The sequence below is a fragment of the Hydra vulgaris genome, chromosome 03 (assembly GCF_038396675.1).
Source record: "Hydra vulgaris chromosome 03, alternate assembly HydraT2T_AEP".
Classification (NCBI taxonomy): domain Eukaryota; kingdom Metazoa; phylum Cnidaria; class Hydrozoa; order Anthoathecata; family Hydridae; genus Hydra; species Hydra vulgaris.
The window spans coordinates 8,099,952-8,110,411 of NC_088922.1; the positions used below are offsets into that span (position 1 = coordinate 8,099,952).

The following is a 10,460-nucleotide window of genomic DNA, read 5'->3' on the forward strand; positions in this document are numbered from 1 at the left end:
TCCACCAGCAAGTTATTGCATGCTTTTGAGAGATCTGAAAACTTTACTCAAGATTTTACTCAAAAGCTCTTTAAATGTCCAGATAAGCCCATTTCAATATTAAACTATGTGATGAACTTAAAAGTATCGTAGAAAAATACTTTCACCGTTCAGATCACCATCTGATAAATATTATTTAAATAATCTGTATCGAACTTAATTCAGTTTGATACAGACTATTTTAATCTAAGAAATTTATAAGGAAACATTGCTGCCAAATAAGGATTCACTATTGCAACTCATAAAAAGAGTAAATTTCAAAGCTTTTATAAAGAAAAATCACATTTAGCAGTGATCCTTCCAGTTCTTTCAAAAATTATTTCTTTGATGATCAAGATTCAATTTTCATATCTTGGATAAAATATTGTTATTGTCGTTGTAGTTATTCCAAACAAAAATGTTCTAATAAAGCTGACGAAATTTGCACAGATCGTAATAACCATTCAGAATAGGCTGACAACAAGTAGTCAGAAATATTATACGAGTCTAACAACGATAGTAATATAGACTATATATGGACTATATAGTATTATGGATTATAATTTTTTCTTGATAAAATTCACTTATAACTTTTATATTTTCAAACATTGAACTGCGAAATGAACATTTTTAGCTTGAAATTTGGTTACTAATTATATATCTGTTTCAATTACAGTTCTCTTTGATGCATAATAATGGTAAATGATAAAGTATCATAGGAAAACAGAGCAAAAATATAAGGTAACCAATAGGTAATTCTAGACAGTATTTAGGGTAACCTATAGGTAAATCTAGGCAAAGGTCTAGAACCCATATCACGAAATATCCAAGTTTTAAGATATTTTGGGATATTTACTAAAGAATACACTAACTAAATTTAAAACTAAAAATCCTAATTATGTGGATGTAAATATACTTTTTAATTAATTAATAGAAACCCTCCTGGTTAAAAGTATTAGATGGTTTCTATATACAACAACACATTGACCTTGATTATCCGGTTAATGCAACCGTAAAAACTTGGTAACTTTTTTTTTTTTCATCATTTTATTTAGCTCTTCAACATACTTTTTTCAAAAAAAATAAATAAAAAACGTTTGTTTACATTAAATGTGTAAACGAACGTTTTTTATTTTAAGACTTGTCTAAAAACGCTCACAATGAGAGTTAAGAAACCGCTTTGTTGACTAAACTTCTATTATATCATAATCCTGTAAAGTAAAATCGAATTGGGATCGTCTATAAATTATGCAACGTCGAATTTTATCAACAAACAAAACAAAAAAGATTATAAGTTTTCCCTTACAGAGCCTCAAGTCTTATAAAAAATCAAAACAGGCTAATAAGCTTAATTAAATAGCCGCGAAAAAGAATTTAATATCTCCTACTCCTTATTTTAAAATAAATTTAGCGTTAAGTAATTTATGGACGATCCCATAGGCAAAATTTGCAGCCCCATAATGCATTACTTTAAAGAGTTTGATTTTTTAACGAATTAGAAAGCTGCTTTCAAAGGTGACGGACCAATCAATTTATCCGATTTTTTATTTCTGCTGCAAACACTGCAAAACGAATCAGATTGCAACTTTTGCACAGCCAAAAATTAATTAAATTGTGTGGTTCCTTAAAAATATGCAGCTCCTGCAAAGCATAGTTTTCACGATAGAATATGTTTACTATTTTTTAAACGAACTTCAATTTTTAAGTAGGAATAGCTTTTACTAAAGCCAGCAGTAAGCGTTGTATAGGTAATATTCGTAAAAAAATCAAATTTACTCATGCTCAACCCTTATTGAAACAAATAAAAGCACTGAATATATTTGAAATAAATAGGGGTTAGTTGACTCAGTTTTTACTAAATGAGCTCTGTAGCCCTAACGGCACATTTTAAAAAAAATATTAAAGTGTTGTCTCAAAGAGTATGAATTTGGGTAACTTATAAAATTTGCATTCATTTACAAAATAAATTGCGCTAACTTACCCCACCACGGGGTAAGTTGCTTAAACTCAACGGCTAAGTTGACTCACAATAATAAAAATAAAGTTTAAGGTCCTATATATATGATTTCCAATAATGTTTTAACCCCCACCACTTTTTTAAAAAAGGAATCTTAAATATACTTTTTTCAACATTATCAAACTTTTGGATCAAGTAATTGTAACATTTTAAGCAAAAGAGTAAATATAATTAAAAAGTATTAAAAAAAAAAAAAAAAAAAAAAAAATTCCCAATTTATGGTTATAAAATGACAATTAAAACGTAAATTGTTTTATTATATGAATATTTTCAACTAATTGAGTTTCAAGTCGGCTAGCAGCAATTATTGGAAATGAAAAACAAAGAGTTTCCGATTATGCATGACTCGTGAGCCCGCAGGTGACATTGGATGCGTTGAATCCAAACTTCCTCTGGTTTACTTTTAGAAAATATTCCAACACAAATCAAACAAAATCTCTCCACTCTACAAAGCTATTTGGTTTTTTACAAACTTTTTTCCATTAAGTGTATACTTCCTTTATTAGTTGATCTTTTACTCACCTTAATACCATCTTTATTTAATTTTTTTGCTTGTTTTCTCTCTTCAGTTGTTAACTTTTTCTTTTTAGCTGATTTTTTTCTATTTTTAAAACATTCATATTTGGTGAATCTGTAAGAATTGATGTCGTTCTATTTCTTTTATTAACGCTAACTCTTTTTCTTGGTTCTGGTTCTTTGAATGGTCCTAAATCATTTGGCGTGTTTGTGTATTTTTTTAAAAAGTCAAAATGCACTTCTAGATGTTGAAGTTTGTGGATGCAATGAGGAGGAAATGAACAAGCCGATAACCCTTTTTTTTTTAAACTAATCTGAAGCCTCTACTGAAAGATGAGAGTCATGATTATCTAATAGCAACAAAACGGGTCGTTCTTTCGACTAAACCCTCTCCAGCCTTTCGACAAGTCCTCTCCAGGTGCTTCACTTGCACTCCAATTATGAGGCATTTTTATGCAATTCGCTTTTCCATACTGATAAGCTAGTTCCTTACTTCTTTAGGAGAAAGTCCATAATAAGTATCAGAAGCTTTAGCCATATATTGTTCCGACAAATATTCTTGTAAATCAATAAAGACCTAAATGAACAATATCAATATTAAAATAAATAACACTATACATATGCACATATACAAACACACACACATACACACTCACAAAGCACAGTTATAAAATATATCTGCTATGCTTTTTAGCACACGCATACACATAGGTTAACATACACTAACACACAGTTATAAAATATAACCAATAAATTCTTTAGGATCATTGAGAACTCTATTTGGAAATAAAAACACTTACACAACGTTGAAACAAACAAATTGAAATTTGCTTGTTTCAACATTGTTCAACTATGTCACAACGTTGCGGTTTAAACGTTGTTTATTTAACGTTGTTTCAACGTTAAATTCAACGTTGACAAAAAAACTCAATTATAAAAAAACCGTACGTTGAGTTGGTACTTAAAGTAAAATTAGTTAAATCGAAAAAAGTTATTAAAATAATGTGAAACACAAAGGTGTTTATGAGTGAAATTTTGAATTTTCAAAAACGTTTTATTTAGTATTCAAATTTCTACTTGTTCTTACGATAAAAGAAATTAATGCTTATTTAAGAAACTGGCGAAAAAGCCACTCTAATGTTCTAGCTCTGGCAGAATCATCTTCTCGTAGTGAAGAAGAGAAACTCGTAAGAAATAATGACAATTCAAAATTTACACAAAGCATCAGTCAAGTAGAAGAAGACAAAAATTGGGAAAGCGATTATAAAAAAGAAGAATTTCTTTATGATTTATTTGTCTCGAAGTGACAATGACACTGTGTTTTTCTCAGAAGAAATTGAAAAAAAACGGTGTACCACTTAATCATAAACTCGCAAAATGGGCAGTAGAGCACTGCTGTTCACTTGAATGCGTAAACTAGTTGTCAGCTATACTGATAGAAGAAGCCTTCTGCTATCTGCAGAAACAGATTTTAGTATACCAGTCTCAAGACGAAAGTAATAGTATTGACCACCACACTTGCTTTTGACCACAACTGATTTTGGAGTCTGAAGCAAAGTTCTTTTATCTTTCGTCAGACGATACCTTTTTCAGAAGGGCATCGTCTGATAAAAAAACTTTGCTTCAGACTCCAAAACCAGTTACTGTCGAAAGCAAGTGTGGTGGTCAATACAACTACTTTGCTCTTAAGACTGGTATACTAAAAGCTGTTTCTGCATCAAACAAAGATACTTCTATTTTTATAAATGAAACGATACTTCTTGATGTAAATATTGATGGTTTACCTTTATTTAGGTCTACATCAATGAACATTTGGCCTATTTTATGTAGAAAAGTAAATTTTAATCCTGTTAATGCTGGATTATTTTTTGGAAAATCTAAACCATCTAATATTGATGATTTAATTTTTGATTTTTTAAATGAGTACAGACAACTTCAGTTAAATGGGATATTTTAAGGACAAAAAAAGTATGTAGTTATTAAGGCATTTATATGTTATGCGCCTGCAAGAGCATTTATTAAAGGTACAATTAATTATAACGAACACAATGCTTTTGAAAGATTTACAGTTAAAGGAGCTTTTAGTATACAATGAGGATAAGAAAAAAGGAAATAAACTACCAAAATTAGATAACATTGATAAGTTTCCGATGGCTGAAGGCAGTATGTTGTTATTTGTTTTTTAGTGAACTTTTATTTAAATTTATTAAGTTTGTAAAAATATTCAACTAAAGTTGTTTTATGAAAATATTTTAATTATTTTAAGTTTCAAAAGAAAGTCTTATATTTACTTACTGATATAAGAAATGAGCTACGAAGCCTAAACATAGTGACCAAGCCTGCTTATAATAGTGAATTTATAAGCCAATCAAGGTTTATTTTGTCAGTAGCTGAATTTGATGAAGTGGACAAGATATTAGATGACGATAAAAACACAACCATCATGGGTGAGTTTTATAAAGTATTTTATTAAATTTGTTATATCCTTTAGTTTTAGAACTTTTTTTAATTTTTTTTTACAGCTTTATGTCGAAGCTTATAAAAATTTATAACTGTATATACTAGAACAATGGCTTTTTTATTTGATAGTATGATTTCAATGATTTAAGGGCAAATAATGTTAAATGTCTACAGTTTCATTTTCATTATTATTATTATAATGCATTATGAGCGAGGTTACGCAATTTTTACAACCAGATGCCATTCCTGGTGTTAACTTGTTATTCAGATCAAAAATGATTATTTTTTTCTTTTTATACTACCAGAAGATTATTAGACCAGGTTTACAAGCTCCTCCTACGATGACATTGAGAGTTTTATATCCAAGCTTTCCTTCTCCAAGATAAGTCTTAAGCTTTGCTTAAAAACATGTCTTTTCTAATATAGGAATAATTTAATGTCATGAACAGGACAATATAAAAATAAATAACGTTTTTGTATTGTTTTAGAGCAAGACTAAAGTAATTAATAAATCTTAGCAGAACAAATAAAGTGATTTTAACTAAATGTCATTTTTATCAATCACTTAAAATTATATGACTATTTGTATAAAGATAATTAAAATTTCAAACAATAATATTAGCTTTACATGTTTGTTTGTTTTTTTAGTTGAATCAGTTACAATTAATTAGTGTAATTATCTTTAAAAGACAGAGATTTTAATCATTGATGAATTTTAAGGATTAATCTGTTTAGAAAAAAATTGTTTGATAATGAGTTCAATTTAAATAATAAAAAAAAAAAGTAACATTAATTCTCACATAATTAATATTTATGTCTATATATTAATATCTATTAAAATTTAGAATATTTTCCAACAATTTTATGGCCTCCATGTATATGAAGGGGAAAGGTGAAAAAAATATGCTTTAAAAACACTAATTTATATGGTGTTGTGAAAGGTATACCTTTATAAGATATGTAAAACTTTTTCATTTTTATTGCAGCTTCTTTTATTAAATACGATTGAGCGACTGAAACTTATTTGATAGCATTTTGTCTGACTTCATAAAATACGTTCCATTTCGAAAAGGTGGCGGAAAAGAAAAGAAATTAGATTGATTGTTATAATAAAATATTTACATATATTTCAATAAAGAAATATTTTGTTGTTGTCTACCAATGTTTTGCTTTCAGTGTTAGTTCAACATTACCAAAAAAAACTCAATTATGAATAAAACTTAGGATTGTGTTGATGTTTTATGTAAAATAAGAAAAGCCAAGAAAAGTAACTAATATAATATTTTTTTTTAATAAAAAAAAATACTAATAACGTGGTATTAAAAATTGGTATTATTATTAATGTTTACTAGATGAGTACAGAATAATTTATAAGTTATTTTTTGGTCTTTAAAATTGTTTGAATAATAATTTATTATTTATTGAGATGTTTTCTTTTTTAATTTTTGTTGCTTTTATATTATCAATCAAACTTAAATATTGTTGTGTGATATTTTATAATATACCTTAAGTTAAACTATTATATGTTATATTATTAATGAATATTATCTATTTTTGTTCAATATTCCGTATTACTCTTATGTAGATATTTATGTTTTAGCAACATTGGATTCATTCATTATTTTCCTTTGATGCTTTGAGTTATTTGAACATAATATATTCAGAACTCTGCAGAATAAAAGAATAATAAATATATTAATAAAAATGAATTTAAAATATAACAAAATTCATAAAATAAAGAAAATCTTATCTTTGCCAATAATGTCTACTAATATTATTGTTTAGCAAGTATTATGATTATAAAATGTCAAGATTTAGCTAGTTTAAGCTACTTATATTCAGTCTTCTCCGTTTGGCGAGCGCTTTCGCGCTCATCCATTTTTGCGCTCGCCCACACGCCCACCAATACATTGGTCAGCGCTTTTTTTAGCGCTTGCCAATATTTTTCAGGCGTGTTTTTATATTGCAACAAATCTTTTCTTTGTCAAATACTTTTATGGTTTATTTACGTCTGAAAAATATTTTTTTTGCATAAGTTTTTGCTAAGTAGAACTATTAAAATTATTAGTGCAATGTCATCTTATAGCGTTTTCCATGATGGAATTTTGGTAATTAACGTAATAAAAGATATTTTTGACATTCCTTTAAACCAAGCAATATATTTTACTAACACGTGTAAACGATTAAAAAAAGAGAACACTATAATGTATAAACACGCTTAAAAAAAGGAAAAACTAAAATGTCAGCAAAAGGAAATACAAAGATTAAGCTAAGCGAATTAAATAAGTGGGATTTCAAAGATATTTTCGACTGGAAAATAGTTAGTGAAGACGGAATCGATTACATTAATTTCATTTGGTGTAAAATTTGTGCTATTCACTCAAGTAGATCTATGAAACCACGCGAAATAAGAGGAGCGACAAAACTTTCTTCTTATAATTTTACAAATGGAATCAACTTTATAACTAAACATACAATATAATTCACATGCCTTTACTATTATCACATTTACCCTAGGCTTTAATAATCCTTAAATACATGTTAAAGTTTCTGCTTAGCAATAATTTTTTACCTTCTTTTGTAGATTCAACGCCATCTTCCAAGCTAAACACACCAGAACGCGACAGAAATTGAAAAACGAAAGCCGAAAAAAGATCGTATTAAAAATGTACAAAATGTTCCTGCACAAACTTCTATTTCCTCTAACATAGAGAAAGCCAGTCATGATGCATATCAAAAGGTTATTAATACAGCATATAAATTGGCCGTCAATCCTACAATAAGCCTCAATTGCTTTCAGTACTTGTAGAAATCCAAAAAGAAAATGGTATGCCATTAATATGAGGTATGTTCGTAACTAATTTATGCTAACGAAAATTTTTTTTTTGTAAATTGTTATTGACGATAATATTATGTATGTATAAAGTTATTGGCAATTATAAAATTCTTTTTGTCTCAGTAATTTAATAAATAATAAAAATAAATTTGAAAGAGTTATCTCATCTAAAATGGTAATAATTCCGATCTGGAATAACTTAGGGACTAGCGATGGTCAAGCTGCAAAGAAATTTATTAGTTCTATTTACTCAGCACATCTCGAAAAAAGCAACTTGATTTTAAATCAAAGTCATTTTTACTCAATACTATCAGATGGTTCGCAAGCTCGCAAAACAGGAGTAGATAAGGAACTGGTACTGCTCAAAACTACACTGAAAGGGTATTTATTTTAAATATAACTTTTATTTTTGAACAAGTCCATTTTAAAATAATGTTTAAAAGCTTTAAAAAAAAAAATTTTACTTTTTAGGTCACTAATAACGATGTTTGCACATTTGATAGACTGTAACGATTATGGGGGAACAGAAGCTGCTTCTTTGAAACTTGGCATAGATAGCATATTTGACGAAGGGCCAAAAAGAAGGTCTTCACAAAAAACTTTGCAGAGATGGCGATCGCCCTTGGTTGGTACCAATACATTGCATCAACCATCTAGTAAAATTAGCAGTTAAAGATACATTCTTTGAATAGTCTTTTAAAGATGTGGATAGGCTTTATGAAAACATTTTTTTCCTATGCAAGTCTTCAGGAGTTGTAAAAAGCAAAATTTCAAAAGCAGCTGAAGTGCTTAATATAAGTTATTATGCCTTTCCAAAGTTGAAAGGTACAAGGTTTATACCGCACAGTCGAACATCTATTTCCAGCCAAAAATAAAATAAAGGGGATTTTAAAACAACTTAAATCTTATAGAGTGCTTTGTAAAGCTTGCACCTTTTTAGATGTTCTTGAAAAGGTTTCTCCTCTTTCTAAAGTTTTTGAAGACAATGGCCTGCTAGCTTTGATGTCAAACCCTTACTGAAATTAGGCGACCTTTTAGAAAGCGCAGGAAAGCCGGACGAGTTGTTAGACAGTTATTGAGCTCGCTTTAAAATTAATGCAATTGAACCAAATAACCTTATTTCTTTATTTCTATAAGTATGATCATATGCTTAAATTACCCGCTAACCGTGAGCAAATAGTAGTTATTCAAGAAAATTTTACTTTTCTAACCATGTCATCAGTAGAGGAAGCCTCCAACGAAAAAAAAAGAGTTACTTCTATATTGCCAGAAACTTTGAAGACTCGATTTGAATGTTTTAACGTTCCTGTATTTGCAAACATCGTTTGGATCGACCCAAGAAACTGGGTAATTAATGAAAGCCTAATTTATGGCAATGACATGATTGATTACCTGTATAATCATTTTAAAGTACCCCTTATTTATACTGGATTCGACAAGTCCAAAGTTATAAACGAATGGAAAAGATTTAGATTTTTTGTAAAATGTCAATTTGTTAATGATATTTCCGAAGAAAAAGAAAAATGCGCTTTAAAAGTTTGAATGTATATTCTGAGATTTAAAAGAAAAAAATTCTTTAATATTTCACTTATTGCTGAGGTGGTGCTTTCAATTGCTGGTTCAAATTCTGCAGTGGAGCGCGTGTTTAGCATATTGAGGCTTTTATTATCTGACAGAAGATCAAAGCTCAAACATGACCCAATGACAATGTTGATGTGCATTGGCTGTAACGATAAGTTATGGACAGAGATTGAGAGAGAGGCAATAAAAAAAAGTGCACTAAATATATATCTTGAAACTCGTCGAAAATTAAAGATTGATAAACATATTTCTAGTTCAATAAACCAATCGCTTTCAGTCCCAATTGATGTAGATGGTAGCGATTCGGAAACAGAAGATAATGAAGACTTAGATGATGAGATCTAAAAAAAAAAAAATCAACACTGCTTTTTAGTTAAAGTATTCTCAAAATATATAGAGGTTCTTAATTAAGAATAATATTTTTTTTAAATTTAATTTTGTTTTAATAAGAAAAAAAAATTAATACTTTTTTATTGGGAAACATTTGATTTTTTCACAATAAAAAAGATCTGTAAACTAAATTGGTAAAGTTAATTACAAAGTACTAAATTTCGAGTGAATTAATGGATAGCACCTCCAAATGAAAACAGATAATGCAGATTTGCATGAGGGGCAACTTCTAATTATAATTAAATTATAATCGAATTATAATATAATATTTTTTGAAATCGTGCGCGCCAGACAAATTATGACTGTCCGGCCAGCGCTTTTTCGTGCGCTGGCGGTAAATTTCAAACGGAGAAGACTGACTTATATTATGGTTTCTTCGTTTTATTATTAGCTCATATAATACTTTCAAAATGAGGAAAGGAGCTATTTGGAATGAAGATTTGCAAGGAGAAGAAGATGTAATTCCATCTAATTGGATTAGTAAAAAAACTGTTTATTGGTCTCTAGGTACCAAAGGATTGACTGCACTAAAATGCCGAGAAGAATTGGCTTCAGTTTCCACAAATAAAAACTCAGGTATTAAAAAGTCAGGTATTACATCTATATATTGCAATAATTATTTTTTAAATAATGTGGTAAAAA

At 28.7% G+C, this 10,460-nt stretch overlaps 1 long non-coding RNA gene across 1 annotated transcript; it reads left to right on the forward strand.

Annotated features, from left to right (window-relative positions):
• Positions 1–7,166: 7,166 nt before the first annotated feature.
• On the forward strand, positions 7,167–9,855 carry LOC136077645 (uncharacterized). Its single transcript, XR_010637146.1, has 3 exons — positions 7,167–7,856; positions 8,051–8,228; positions 8,319–9,855. It is a non-coding gene; the product is annotated as an uncharacterized LOC136077645 (long non-coding RNA).
• The last annotated feature ends 605 nt before the right edge of the window (positions 9,856–10,460 follow it).